Source organism: Talpa occidentalis, unplaced genomic scaffold (assembly GCF_014898055.3).
Source record: "Talpa occidentalis isolate TD23 unplaced genomic scaffold, MPIMG_talOcc4v2.1 talOcc4.13, whole genome shotgun sequence".
NCBI lineage: Eukaryota > Metazoa > Chordata > Mammalia > Eulipotyphla > Talpidae > Talpa > Talpa occidentalis.
In genome coordinates this window covers 47,605,829-47,620,610 of record NW_023601322.1, presented here as the reverse complement: position 1 = coordinate 47,620,610, position 14,782 = coordinate 47,605,829, and the positions used below count along the sequence as shown (strand labels likewise).

At 39.3% G+C, this 14,782-nt stretch overlaps 1 protein-coding gene across 4 annotated transcripts in view; it reads right to left on the bottom strand.

The window, feature by feature from the left end:
- The window catches only part of PTPRM (protein tyrosine phosphatase receptor type M), a 796,148-nt gene that overhangs the window by 719,649 nt on the left and 61,717 nt on the right, over positions 1-14,782 (bottom strand). The window lies entirely within an intron of this gene.

The following is a 14,782-nucleotide window of genomic DNA, read 5'->3' as shown; positions in this document are numbered from 1 at the left end:
CTTTTTCCTATTACAGTTTCCCCTTTACTCTCTGTGTTACAGTAATGTTGGCCTTTCAGTTTCTGAAACAATCCATATGTTTTCCTCAAAAAACTATATAAAATAAAATTCAAAAAAAAATAGCTTTTGGACACATGTGACCTCTGCTCTACCACTCTCTCCTACCCTGAAAAAGGAGCATATATTATGATGATTAAAAATTCAGATGATCAGGACTCATCCTGAACTTAAGGAAGCAAAACATCATGGAGTGGTCAGAATACATCCTTTCAGCCAATGGCCAAATGATTCTGATGAGCAGGTTTGGGGAACTGATGTAAATGGCCATCTATCTAAACACCTGAATCTTCCTGATCACTCACAAAGGTCCAGGCTCTCTACTCACCATTAATGAGGCAGTGGACAGGTTAGACAGGTTAGACAGGTCCTCCAGTGGACAGGTTAGACAGCTCTTCCATCTACTGAACCGAACACTGCCTCCTGGCACTGTCTATCCATTGATCCTGCCTCAATAATTTCTTAAAATCTCCCTCGTGGATGTGGTTGACATCTACCACCTTAATGTCTGCCCTGAGACTGCTTCCCCGTGTCTACCATTTTTTAAAAAAAGAACTTTAATGTTCAGAGCAATTCTACATTACTAGAAAACTGAAAGGGAAGTACAGAGATTTTCCATCTACCCCTCACCTCCATACACCCATAGTCTCCCCCCAAACAAAACCCATCAGAGTGGTGGTTTTGTTTGGTTTGCTACAACTAATGAACCCACACAGACACATCATTGTTACCCAGCATCCAGAGTCAGCCACCATTTTTGAGTGTAGTTCCTAAAGCCAATTCCTCACTGAAACCAAGTCAATGGTTTAAACAGCCATAATCATGAAACTAGCATTGACACAAAAGCAGACGGGCAGAAATTCTAGCCAGTATAAATTACGAGGCTCAAGATTACAACTAGCACAAAGCATTAGTTACCTTATTTGTTAAATTGGAAGAATAAGAGTGCCTTCCTCTTTAGACTGACATAAGGATAGAAATAGGTCATGCACGAAAAGCTCAGTCTGGAGCCTGCTACACAGGCATGTACATACAGAGAATGGATGCTCCCTGAGGACAGAGCTTGACATTAATTCATTGCTGACATTTAGAATCACACCTGACAGAGTGAACATGAAAGTATTTGTTGAATGGCTGAATTATTAACAGTCCTGGACAAAACTAAAGTTTTAAATGAAATTTTTAATTTTGAATGTTGCAAAACAACAACAGAGATAATATGAAAATGAATTCTAATTTACTTTTCCTTTTAACTGCAAGTACTTTCTGTAAGTGACTCTTAAGATGCTAACTAGTGGTTTTGACATATCATACTGTGATTTAAATACTTCATTCTTTTAAATGAAATGAAATAAGAATGCATGATTTAGAATCAAAATTTTGTACCATACTTGCAATGTTCAGAAAGCTATATTATCTTTATTAGCTTTTTCAACTCTCATTTCAAAGACAGTAATTACCATGCAACAATAGTACACCAGGGAATCACAAAAAACATTAAATTGGTTGCATTAATTTTAAGTAGAATCATTAAACTACTTAACATTTTTTCTTTCTGGATTATTTTAATGTTTTGATATTAAAGTGTAAAAAATAGTGTTTTGTATATATAAATCTAAGTGACACAGAATATATTACTATTAAAACATATACTAGATACATATTTGGTATATTTGTTTTTTTTTTTAATAATAAATTTTATTTTTATATTCCCCATACAATTGCAGCCCCCCCATTCTGACCCCAATCTCTCCCCTCCCACCCCCGCCCCCTTAAAAGTGTCTCTGGTTCGTAGTTTTTTGTTGATTTTGATTTTCACTTTCTTATAGTTATTCGTTTTCCTGGTCCCTTATTTAAGTTTTCTAGATTCCTGCTATGAGTGAGACCATCCGGTATTTTTCTTTTTCTTTTTGGCTTATTTCGCTGAGCATGATCCCTTCCAGTGCCATCCATGTTGCTGCAAATTGCATGTGTTTATCTTTTTTAAATGCTGAGTAGTATTCCATGGTATATATGGACCACATCTTCTTGATCCAGTCATCTATTTTTGGGCATTTGGGTTGTTTCCAAAGCTTAGCTATTGTAAACAGTGCTGCTGTAAACATAGGGGTGCAGGTGTTCTTTGGAATTGATGTTTCTGTGTCCTTTGGGTAAATACCTAGGAGTGGAATTGCTGGATCATATGGAAGCTCTATGTTTAGTAGGTCCAGAAATCTCCACACAGCTCTCCACAGTGGTTGGACCAGTTTGTACTCCCACCAACAGTGCAGAAGATTTCCTTTTTCTCCACACCCTCGCCAACATTTGTTGTTGCTAGTTTTTTTAATATGTGCCATTCTCACTGGTGTAAGATGGTATCTCATGGTAGTTTTGATTTGCATTTCCCTGATGACAAGTGATGTTGAACATTTTTTCATATGCCTGTTGGCCATTTTCATTTCCTCTTCAGAGAAGTTTCTTTTTAGCTCTTCTGCCCATTTTTTGACTGGATTATTTTCTTTGTTGTTGTTGAGTCTCATCAGCTCTTTGCAGATTTTTGTGATCAGTCCTTTATCATTAGTGTTGTGTGCAAAAATGTTCTCCCAGTTGGTGGGGTTTCTCTTTGTTTTTGTTATTGTCTCTTTTGCTGTGCAGAAGCTCTTTAATTTGATGTAGTCCCAGCTGTTGATCTTTGCCTTCACTATCACTGCTTTGGGTGATGTGTCTGTAAAGATGTCTTTGATGTGCAAATCACGTAGTGTTTCGCCTATATTTCCTTCTATATATTTTATGGTTTCAGGTCTTATGTCTAGTTCTTTAATCCATTTTGAGTTGATTTTTGTGTATGGTGTGAGGTAGTGGTCAAGCTTCATTCTTTTGCATGTAGCGACCCAGTTTTCCCAGCAATATTTGGTATATTTGTTATTTGTCAAATAGGCATTTGAAAATTCTTCGAAGTCTTCCAGAAATGAAAAAAAAAATAATTTGTACTTTTTTTTTTTAAAGATTTATTAATTTATACAAGCACTGGGTATAGTCAGAAGCGCAGGAGGGTGAGAGAATTCACCAGAGCCAGAGCGGGGAACAGAACAGGCCGACTGATGAAACACACTGCTGAGAGGAGCAGAGGGCGCTGCATGTCATGTGGGACCCTCGCCTGGTGGCCGGGGATCGAACTGGCGCTGCAGAGGCTGCGGGCAGCTTCGCAACCCACCGCTCAACTGTTGCGCCACCAGGGAGGCCCTAATTTTTACTTTTAAATTAGAGGTATACATACCAGGATTTCTGTGTGCTCAGGGCCTGTTGTGAATAAATGGAATTCTGCTCACGTTACCATCCCTCAAGTGACCTGTTTCCTTCAGTAGGGAAAATACTGGGTTCAAGTTCAATTCTACCCCCTACTTCAAGAACGCCCCACCTGAAACATTTAAAATGGCATTTAACGTAAGCACAGCCTAAGCATCAGACTCTAGTGCTCTGGCACCCACTCAGAGGCCTCACCTTTATACTCCTTCAACATCTAACACAGCGCCCAGCAGGGATCAGTTGCTTCATCAATACTTGTTAGAAGGAACTGAGCATTACTATGGGTGCCTGCCTGGGCATTCTGTATCCCAGAGGCTCCCTTCCACAGTACTCCAGGGCCTAGAGCCCAACTCTGAAACACGATAAAGACCTTCACCCAACAGAGAGTGTACACTGAGAGGGAGCAGACAGACCTCACACCAGGGGCAGAGAGGCCAGAGACAGGACACACGACTCATATCATGAAGAGTTAACTGTGTCCCTGCCAGCTTCTAGGCTTCACCAAGCCCTTTGATCCTGTCAAAGGAAAGGCCAATGTCTGAGGCCCAAAAGGACTGTGATGTCTGACAGCCAAACACTGAAAAGGGAAAATGTCCTACCCAGAGGACAGAGTGGCTGGTTGTACTAATCTAAGGAGTCAGGAGGTGAGTAGAAACTGTGTGGGATGGAGACAGCTTTCAGAAGGAATCCAAATTCCACTACTGCTTTAGTGTGAGTCATCCCAGAGTTACCAGAAGAGGAGATCAGGGATTTCCCTCTACTACAGGAAGGGAGCCACCTGCGTGGTGTGGTGAGGTTGACAGTGTCCAAGTGAGGGACAGTCACGTAGCATGGATTCCCAGTGCAGGCTATCACTGGATAGAGCACAACAGCAGGTCAAAAATCACACAGCCTTGACCCAAGCTAGTAGGGAACCCAGAGGAACACAGGAGCCTTGCTCACACCCTGAGCAAGGGTCCCAGGTCACACACATCACAGCCTCAGCACCAGTGGGCCTCTGAGGTTCACCAAGCCATCAGCAATAGGGGTGGGTGCTACAGCAGCAATGTTATCTGTGCACTCCCATCCACTCCCCACACAAATTTTACTCTCCCCACCCTTTACCTTACCCCCTCACATGTTGTTGTTTTTTTTTCATCTACCTCTGAAGTCACTGAAGAACTATCTGATAAGAGTTTTTAGATCCCTTTGTATGTGAAACTGTGAAACAGAAAATGTTCTCATCACCTAAACTCTGCACTTCAGGCCAACAAATGTAGGTACCCTGCCAAAGTCTAAAGATTGTTAAGTCTTTTCATACGGGGTGAAGACAATACTCCTTGCCAAAGCCAGAACTGTATCACAGAGGGCACACATCACTACACCTTATCACCAGACTGAATAATATAAGAAAATAACTTAGTTTAAAAGCAAGCCTAGAATATAGTCCTGATTTGGAGAGTTAAGTCATGATGATGGGTCTGTGAAGCCTATCCTATCTCCAGTTACATTATCAGAGGCATGGTGGGAAATCTTGGGACCCTTACATCAACACTCTCATAAATGTCAGCTCACAGAATCCCCACAATAGGATGCATTAACAGAAAAATGAAGCTGGGAGGCTGTTTCAGGTCACTTGGCTGTGCAGTTTGGGGCTGGATCTCAAACCCTGGCCTGAAACTGCCAATGTCACACACTGGCTGCTCTTATTGCCTATCCACACATTGCCAGTGACTGAGGCAGACAGAATAATTACACCTTGATGCTCCGCAAACCGTTTGTGCCACCCGATGTTTCCATCAAACAATGGAAGAGTTAGAATGAAAGCTTTCCTCTCTGTGCTCTTACCTTGCAATAGAATTTCACCAGAGGACAAGGATTAGACCATAGCCCTTTATCATTTTTAAGCCAGAAATAGCAAACCGATTCATATAATATAGGAAACTAGACTTTTAAAAACATCAACAGCATTCAATATGATAAGAGCTGGAAAATCACTAATAGGTGTAACCAAATCAGGAAATCTGGGAGTTTCTAACTTACTGATATGCTATTAGGTTGTTTTGTTTTTTTTTCCAACAACTTTCATATCAAGAAACAAAGGAAACATATTTGAGATGACATTCTAGTGCCTGCTTAAAAAGGTCTTTGAACTTGGATTTTTCTTACCCTTCTAAAAGCTTTTTTTTACAAAAGTCTTTAATACTCTCCTTTAATACTCTCCTTTCCAAGAAAACTATAGGTGTACTTCAAGCTCTTGTAGACTGTCTATAAATTTTGTTAGAGGCCATACATAAATTCTTCAAGGTCCTTGCAAATCCAGCTGAAGGAAGGAGCTGGCCAGGCTGTCTGGCTTCTCTGCATCTTCCCCCCAGACCTCCATACCTACCCCTGCAACGCAGCCGACATGACATCTAGGAACCTTGCATACCCGCATTCACGTGACCTTCACAACAACCCATGTGGAAGGTTCTACTGTTGTGTTTGTTTCATAGAAGAGGAAACTGAGGCACATAAAACAAAACAACTCCCCTAGTGTCACACCACTAGGAAAAAGTAGAGCTGGGTGGGATTTGAGGGTAGCTAGTATACAGCATTGCCATCCTTGTCCTTCCACAGACATTGATTTCACACTAGGTAACTTGGGGAGAAGTCTCTTTAAGATTTAACCTGACCTCACTACGAATAGAGAATTAGGACTCCAGCTCTTCATTTTCAGGAAGCCCGTAGAGTTTGGCAAAGTGGAAGAAAAGATCATGGACAAAACTGAAGGGTTATAGCCCCATTCAGAGCTATGAATAATCAGTTGTGTGGCCTTTGGCAAATCATTTCAGGCCTTTTCTTTTTTAATCTAACTGTAAAACGGGGGCAGAGAGAATTGTATGAGAGTTTTCAGTATATCAAGGTCTGATCTGGTTTCAGATTCACCTATATTGGCTGACTTAATTTTTTAATACTGTTAATGGCTTTTCCCCATATAATTTGTGCTCTCAGCATTCTCCTCATGTGTACAAGCTGGAAATGAGGGACAGGAAGAGGTGGGACTTGCTTGAAACATTCCAGGGTTCACAGCCATGGTCTACCAGCTGCAGGCATCAGATTGGTTTGCCCGACTGTCAACACCTCACATGTCTGTTCTCAGGGTACATGAAGGCGCCAGTGTCTGCCACGTGGGACAAGCTTATACATAGGAGTTATTTTTATTACTCTTGGCTTTGATATCTTTCACCTAAACTATTAAGGATCATAATAAAATAATAAATAACAGGGAAACAAAGACACTTAATGTAGCATTACTGATAGTGCTATATCACTAACACCGTAAATGTCCAACACTGCAAAAAGAATTACAGTATATTACAAGATAGTATTAAAATCATACACTGTTTAAAAATAAATTTTCTGAGTATTTCATAGCATGGAAAAGCAATAATTATCTTCATTGCCAAAAAAGGCAAGTTGTAAAACTGAATATATAGCATATTCACTATTATGCCCAAAAGTAAATATGTATAATGACGACATGCATACATGGAAATCTGGAGACAATACAAGAAATAAAAAAATATAAAAAAAGAAATAGATAGCTATTTGGGGGCATAATTCAATTATATTTTATTTCATTTTTAGTACTTTCTGGTATTTTCTATTTTTCCCACAATGACAATACAGTGACTGATAGAATGAGAAAAGGGTTAAAAACCTGAACTGATTTTTAACAAAGAAAAAACATATATTTCTCAAATAAAGAAAAGAGTTAACACTAAAATCAAAACTATTAAGTAACTAAAATATGCCCCAATAAGAAATCTTCTTATACTGAAAGTGAAAAAAAGAAGAAAAATAAACTTTCTAGAAATTCAATAGCATTAAAATAAGCAAGTTTAACACAGTGAGGATTTAAATTTTTTAAAGGTATAATAAAAGTTTTATACAAGTTTATGCCCAGAATCACAGAAAAATCAGAAATGGAAAGTTTTAGAAAATGATTTTTCCTTTTAGGCCTGGAAAAAATATCTTGGAGGGATTATAGTTTCGAGGAGAACTTGGCCAAACTTTGGCATGTTTCAACAACCCCATTTTTTGTTCTCTTTCTCTCTTCTTAACACACATACAAAGCCAGGCCTCGTCAAGTATTTAACTCTCTACTCCCAAATTCAGAGTCCAGTTTTGCCGAGTCTCGCCCACCATAGGGGCATGTTCTGCCCTGCTCAACTCTGTAGCTGACATGAGGGGGCCTTGCTCCTGTCCCAGCTCACTGACCACATCCTGCACTGCCTGAAGATCTTCCCTGTTTATCTAGGGCCCTGAAACAGTGCAGTCCACTCTGGATTTGTCCAGCCCATCTCGGCTGCCCTTGTACCCCTTCAGGTTGCACATGATAGCACCTTTGGAAGACGAACACAACTCAGGCGTGTCTAAAGGCAGCTCATTAGGGAATCTTTTCTTCTAATTGTTTTTATCATGCAAAAAAAAAAAAAGCCAATAGTTCCTTTTGAAAGGACAAAAACCAATAAATTAGGGAGTCCAGTACAGACCACACAGAATCAGATCATGTAATAGGAAACCTAGGAAAGGTCATAGGGGTTCCAGGATAGCCCACCAGGAGCTCAAGATTGATCACAGGGAACAAACTATCAATTCCTCTCATATGAAAGGCCTGACTCCCACCATGAGCTGCAATGGTAAGGGGTTTAGGTAATGTGGAGGTAGCTGCTAGAAGGTTAAAGGATGTAGCAATAATACATATTTACACAAGATGTATTTTGGGATTCTAAAACCAAAAAAATACAAACCATAAACCATATATTTCAGAAAATGCAAGTCATGTATTAATTATATAAAGCCCATTCAAGAATATCCCTCTCTTCCTCATTTAAGAGCACCTCGATATATGTTCTTTAAAAGCCAGGATTCTGCCGAGAATCCTTGAGTTCAAATTCCCCTCTTTTCACCAATTATTAGCAGTGTGACCTGGGCAAGTTTCTTAACCTCTCTTTTCCTCTATTGCCTCATCTGAATATCTAGAGTATTATGAGGTCTGAAAGCAGTGATAAGCTAAAAGCAATTAGGACAGTGCAGTATATATAAGCATTACATAAATTTTAGCTGCCACAATCATTTTATTAATATTAATAATCTTACTATTGTTATTTTCTATTTTAACTGGCTTCTATAGTTTCAAGTATTTCTGATTCTTTCAGCTATGTCTCTTTAATATGTTCAAAAATCATGTGATAACACATCTTATGTGTTTGTTTTAGAATCAGAGGATTTTGAAGCTGATTCAGCTATATAATGGCCAGCTGAACACATCACTTATCTTCTCTGATGCTCGGTTTCCCATTTTTAAGGTACATATTATATCACCAACCTCCCACAGTTTTGTGAGGAATAAAGAACACTTGTGAGAAGTGAATTTTAGAAATCACTGATAAGTATCCAAGGAAATCAGGTCTGGAATGTGAATCCTCCACAGCTCTTGTTCAGTAAGAATCTCACTTACTTGGCAAGTACATAGTGACCGCTTCCATCAACTTTGGGACACAAGAGCTTTACCTCATCTGTGACTGATAAGAGGGTGCCTAGGGTCCCACTTAGGTTCATATATCTGAAGTAGAGCAAGAGCTTTTCACTTTGTGATTAAGATAAAATTGAGAATTGCTGCCAAGGTACCACCCAATGGATAAAAACAAAGTTAGTTACTGGAGGGAAGAAGGGAAAGACCAGTGGAGGTGACCTTTGAGAGAGAGAAGAAACTAAAATGAAAGGTAAATCCCCTAGCAAAGCTGCTCTTACTTAGGCACCACCGGTTTGTCTAACCATCACTTATCATTCACTATGTCAGCCCAGGGATAGGTCTATCCAGCCTAAGGTAATGAAATACCAATGGGCTTCTTGAGTGCATCTGCTTTCCTAAAGAAGAATCTAGTGCCTTATGGGTTCTATCAATCAGAACAGGTTGTTATGCTGCAGTAACAATCACAAAGCATCTGGGACTATATCATTTCTCATTCACATTCCATGCAAACTATAGCTCAGCTGAGGGCTTTTTCCAAGTCATCCTCAGTCTGAAACCAAAATATTACAAGTTGCCAGGGTCGAGAGCACAGGATGTGGTGAAGCACACGCTGGCTTTAATGGTGCTGCCCAGAGTGACATTTTATTGGCCAAAGTAAGCGGTAAGGCCACATATATTCACATGGACAGGAAATCAGTCCTACTCTGTGCCAGGAAGAAGAGTTAAAATGTTTGTCCCCTAGACCTGTTTTCCTACCTGCTCATCACAGAACACATTCTGGGAACACCTCTGCCATGACCCTGAACAGATTAAATAGAAAGTGGGAAGCAGAAATTCCTATTAGACAGTGACTACTTCTCTCCTATTCTTCAACAAATGTTTTCTTAAAGCCTAACCGATAAATAGCATAGAGTTTAAACGATCACTTAAGATTCTAAGTAATCATCACTATTCTGTATTTTAAATGCAGGCACACATGCATGCATACAAACACAAGCAGTAATTGCCAACCATCTGTACTGAAAATAAAATATTCTTTTTTTATGAGTAACATTTTTCCAGGATTGGCATCCCCAGTGAAATGTTTCTTTACAAAGCTCAGTCAATCCCAAGTGAAAAATTCATTCTTTCTTAGAAAATGTCATTGTCTGTAAATGTCCCCTGGGGCCAAGCTCAAGCAGGCGCTCCAGAGTTTCTCCCAGAACTAAACCTCCTGTGGATCAAGCTTTTAGATACTCTCAACACTCCTGGCATCCAGACGTTCGTACAACCCTGAATTATTTATTCACCAATCTTTGCACAACTTCCTAAACACCAATGGAGACCAGGACAGTTACAGCTATTTGATGTTACATCTTCTCAAGTGGCTAAAGAGGCTATAAAGCACCCCATTGCTTAAGCCTGCCATCTCAGTTCCATTAGCAGTAAAGACCTCTCTATTCAAACTGCTAAGTAAATCCTCCGAGAGCCCAGGGACTGTTTCATGCTTGAAAGCAACTGTTAAGAATTTGACAACAACCAAACTGTTCCTATTTAATCCTTCTCCCAAGGTAAAAAGAATTATAGGTAAACATATGCCTTCATTATTTGCTTTGCTGCATTTCAATACCCAATCCCACACAAAATTGCCAGCCAAGGATTTAATACAATCACCTCTGCATTTCAGAGCTATTGCCTTTGCAGAATGGAAAAGTTTAACAAGGGCTATGGAGCTGGTTAGTCAGCAACTGTGTTTTGTGTAGCATGCATCTTAAATGTCACAGGAATGAAGTCTGATCAGAGTGAAGTTTTTTTTTTTTTTTTTATTTTTTTAAGGTGATTCAAGATAACAGTTCTAGGGCTATTTTAAGCCAGCACCAAATATTTAATTTTGAATGCAAATCAAAATTTACACCAAACTATGAAAAGAAAAACAAAGAGAGATGTTTCAGATATGAAATTCTTACTAGTTTTCAAGAGTTAGTATATATGGGGTACCAGGGTTTGGGATTTATTTTTGGATTTTTTTTTTAATCTCAAGTTATTTTCTTCTGCTAGATTTTGTTTTCAGTCTTTAGTAATTAATACACATTTTACTTCTGAGAACCAACATTGGACAGGTCATCTTCTCCACAAGACAACCTTTTGGTTCCTTTCCTATTGGAAAGTCAGAGTCTTAAAGGCACCATTTTCAACTGCTCCACAATTTCCCATACTTACCCCACTGCACACCAAGACACCAGTTCCTGCCTAGAAAACATGGTAGCCAGGTCATCAAGTGGACCACCAATGGTGAAAGTCTTAGTCATGTTCATACATTAACGCACACCATTAATCACTCTCCTCTAACACGTGAAAAGGCTACTGTAAGACCTAGCTGTCACACTCCATAGAGTGGTTCCTATTGTCAATCATTTAGAAGAAAGGCTTCTATATTATTTCTGTTGCATAGTAGAAATCAGTTGGAAACTACTGAAACCTTGACACAGAAAAGAAAAATGATTCACAATGGCCAGTCAGAGGACATTCTTTAGAAATGCATGTGTATTAACTTCGAAGAAAGCATTTTCAAATGTTAGGGCAATTACTTTTCCTACTTTACTCCCTACAGTATTCTGCCTGTCAACAATCAAAGACACATAATAACTTTGTTTTTTTCTTATAGCATTGGATTTGCTTCTAACAACAATTTACTATAAAGGGACAATTCTTAGCTTTGGTGTTATGGACAGTGAAAGTAGGAAGTGCTTATTATTCCTGATGAAATGATTTATGATCACCTTAGTAAATGTTGAGATTGTCCCATTATCCTAACATTTAATAAGGCCACCTCCTATTCAAGATAGCTAGTTTCTCCTCTTAATTTATCACATTTGGGAATTGTTCTCCGTTCCATCCATTTTAATTTAGCAAACACTAGGCCAAACTGAAAGAACTAAGAAAGCAAGTTCCTGAAGTTAAAGAGATATGATCATCATTATTTATAGTTATTCTTTATTAAATTTATTTATTTTCTTACATTGTTGTTCATTTTTGTACAATATTTGATTTCTTCCCTCACATGTAGTCCCCGTAGTTCTCCCACCACCATAGCACCTGTGATCTAAAACCCAGTCCCTTGTGCTCTTCCCTCCCCTGTTTTGATCCCCTCCCTTCCCTTCCCCGCTGTACGCCTCAGATCTATGGTCAGTTTGAAATTTTTGTCTTTTCTCAGTTTCTCTATATTCCATGTATCATCAAAATCATCAATATTTATCTTTTTCCTTCAAGTTATTTCACTTAGCTATATTGTGTTATTGTTGTCACTGAAAACTAACCTTTCAGATAGGGAATACAGTTTCTCTCTACTTCAGCCTAGCTGTCCCTCTGTTCCTACACTGTTGACTCTTTACTGCCCAATGTGCTGCAGGAAGGAAAAATGGCAAAGATGTGTGGAGGACACAGGGCACTGGGCAGATTCCAGCAAACGGAACATATTTTCATAGATGAGAGACTGAGAAATATAATCAAAAGAAAACAACACCAGATCTCCAAAGCACAATACGTCATCAATTTGCTCACTCAGTTTAGGTATTATGGTCAAGATTTACAACTCTTAGTAATGCTAATTTTATTAATATATTAAACATAATTTTCCAGAATGCAATAAGTAAGAGTGAAAGTGAGGGGGGAGATAAACTTTAAAAATGTACTATTCAGGGCCTCCCTGGTGGTGCAGGGATTAAACACACAGTGCTATCAACCTATCCCCAGCCACTGTAGCACAAGTTCGATCCCTGCAGGCCAGGGAGCTAACCCACATGGCACAGCAGACCTCTCCTGTCTCACCTGCTGCTCCCCTCAGCAGTGTATTTCAGGAAATTCGCCTGTTCTGCTCCCCACACTGTCTCTGGCGAATCCTCTCACTCTCTGCACCTCTGGCCTCTACACCAGATCTTCTACATAAAAGTAAATGAAATCTTTTAAAAAATAAAAATGTATTATTCAATTAGAATAAATAATAAGTGAGAATAAGGGAAGTGAAAATAATAAGGGGTGGAGAGAAAGAGACCTTAACATTTGACTGCAGCCCTCCCTGGTGGCACAAGGGGTTAAGACACAAAGTATAAAGCCATCCGCAGCCACTGCAGCATGAGTTGAATCCCCCACCAGGGAGCTACCCACATGGCGCAGCTGACCTCTCCTGACTTACCTGCTGCTCCCCTCAGCAGTGTATTTCAGTCAATCTGCCTGTTCTGTTCCCCGCTCTGTCTCTGGTGGATCCTCTCACCCTCCACACACCTACCCTGTACCCCAGGTCTTGTAGGTTATAAATAAATAAATATTTAAAAAAATATTTGACTGCAATACCTTTATACTTTTAAGCATATTAACCCACTTCACTCAGAGGAGGAAAGACAATATCATCTTTAATGTAGTGTTTTATTCAACTGTGTATGAAATGTGCACTATTAAGATGTCCCTTACAGAAAAGTTTAGTTTTGTTTTTGCATGTGAGGGGAGTCAGTTTAGTTTGGGTTTCTGGTTATATTCTTAACATATAAAACAATTTTAATAACAGTGAAAGAATATTTCCAACTTGAGAGTTGTCATCAACACAAATCATATTCAAGCCAATACCTGGTAGAATAGAGTCCACTCCATTTACTTCTCAGGATCCTAATCTCTGAAGCCCACAATTACTTCTTGCATTCCTCATCAGAGCCAATACACGCAGAACCAAAAGTCCAGAGCAGTGCACCAGATCCTCCAGATCAAGAGCAGGTAAGCCAAATGCAAATCAGAACTGCTCATAATTCAGTCAATGATGCAGCGTTCCTAACCTCTCATTTCCCAGACAATCCACCTCACTAATATACAATTCAAATGGTCAGTTACTACTGTGTTATCACAAAAGGCTAACAGTGAAATACATATTGGCACAAATATGCCTATATACATATAGCATATACACATACACATGCATGTATACATATACATACATGACACTTGACACTTGATGTAAAATTAAGACTTTTATTTTAGGTTAATATATTTTCATTTAGGCAAGTAACTGATATATTTATTCAGGAAAACTATGCTTTTCTCAAAAACAGAGAAACACTATCTGATATATATTTTGATTCAATTTAATACATCTTTATAGAATATATAATTTTTCTCCAGGGAAATAAATGGATAGAGAGGTTATGCCTTCAAAGAGCTTACAAAATAACGGAGGAGAAAGTCATTGAAACAAATTACAGTAAGTTCTATAATGTATAACATTCATCTATTTGGGTACGAGAAAATCATCAGGTATGCTGCTATGAGTTCTAGTCAGGAAGAATTTGGGAAGGCATCAGAGAAGAGGTGACATTCAAGCAAGGAGATAAAGGTTAAGGAGGATTTTGATTATTTGACCTACAAATAAAAATGTCTGTCCCAAACACCTCAAGTTTCTCAAATTTCCATTTCAAACTCACAGTAAAAACTATAAAATCCCCTCAGAAGATCTGTGCTCCGAATCATGATCCCCACATCACTGATCTGGGCTGGTGCCTTCTGAGATGCAACATCAGGTGCATGTCTAGTCCTGCATGGGCTGTACTGGAAAGAGGCCCTGTACTGCTATGAACTCTAGTTCTAAGGCATGTACTCAAATGCATTATCTTAAATTCCCTTCCACCTTTTGTGAATACAGAACCTCTCTCTCTCTCCACTTCTCTGGATCAAAATGGGGTTGAGGGTGAGAATAAAGTCAAATGACTCAGCACAACACAGTCACTAGCATGTGGAAACACTAAGAAACCCATGTCTTGGGCACCCGCCATCCAGGAAAGCAGGCCAGACAAATAAGAGACAAGAATCAGCTTGGCCCCATGAGTGGTGCGAATGGGCAGGACTCCAGAAGCCTCCTGGAAATCCTTACCCCAGAAGCCGTCAGTGGCTCTGCTCTCCTGGGAAACAGACAGGAATGGA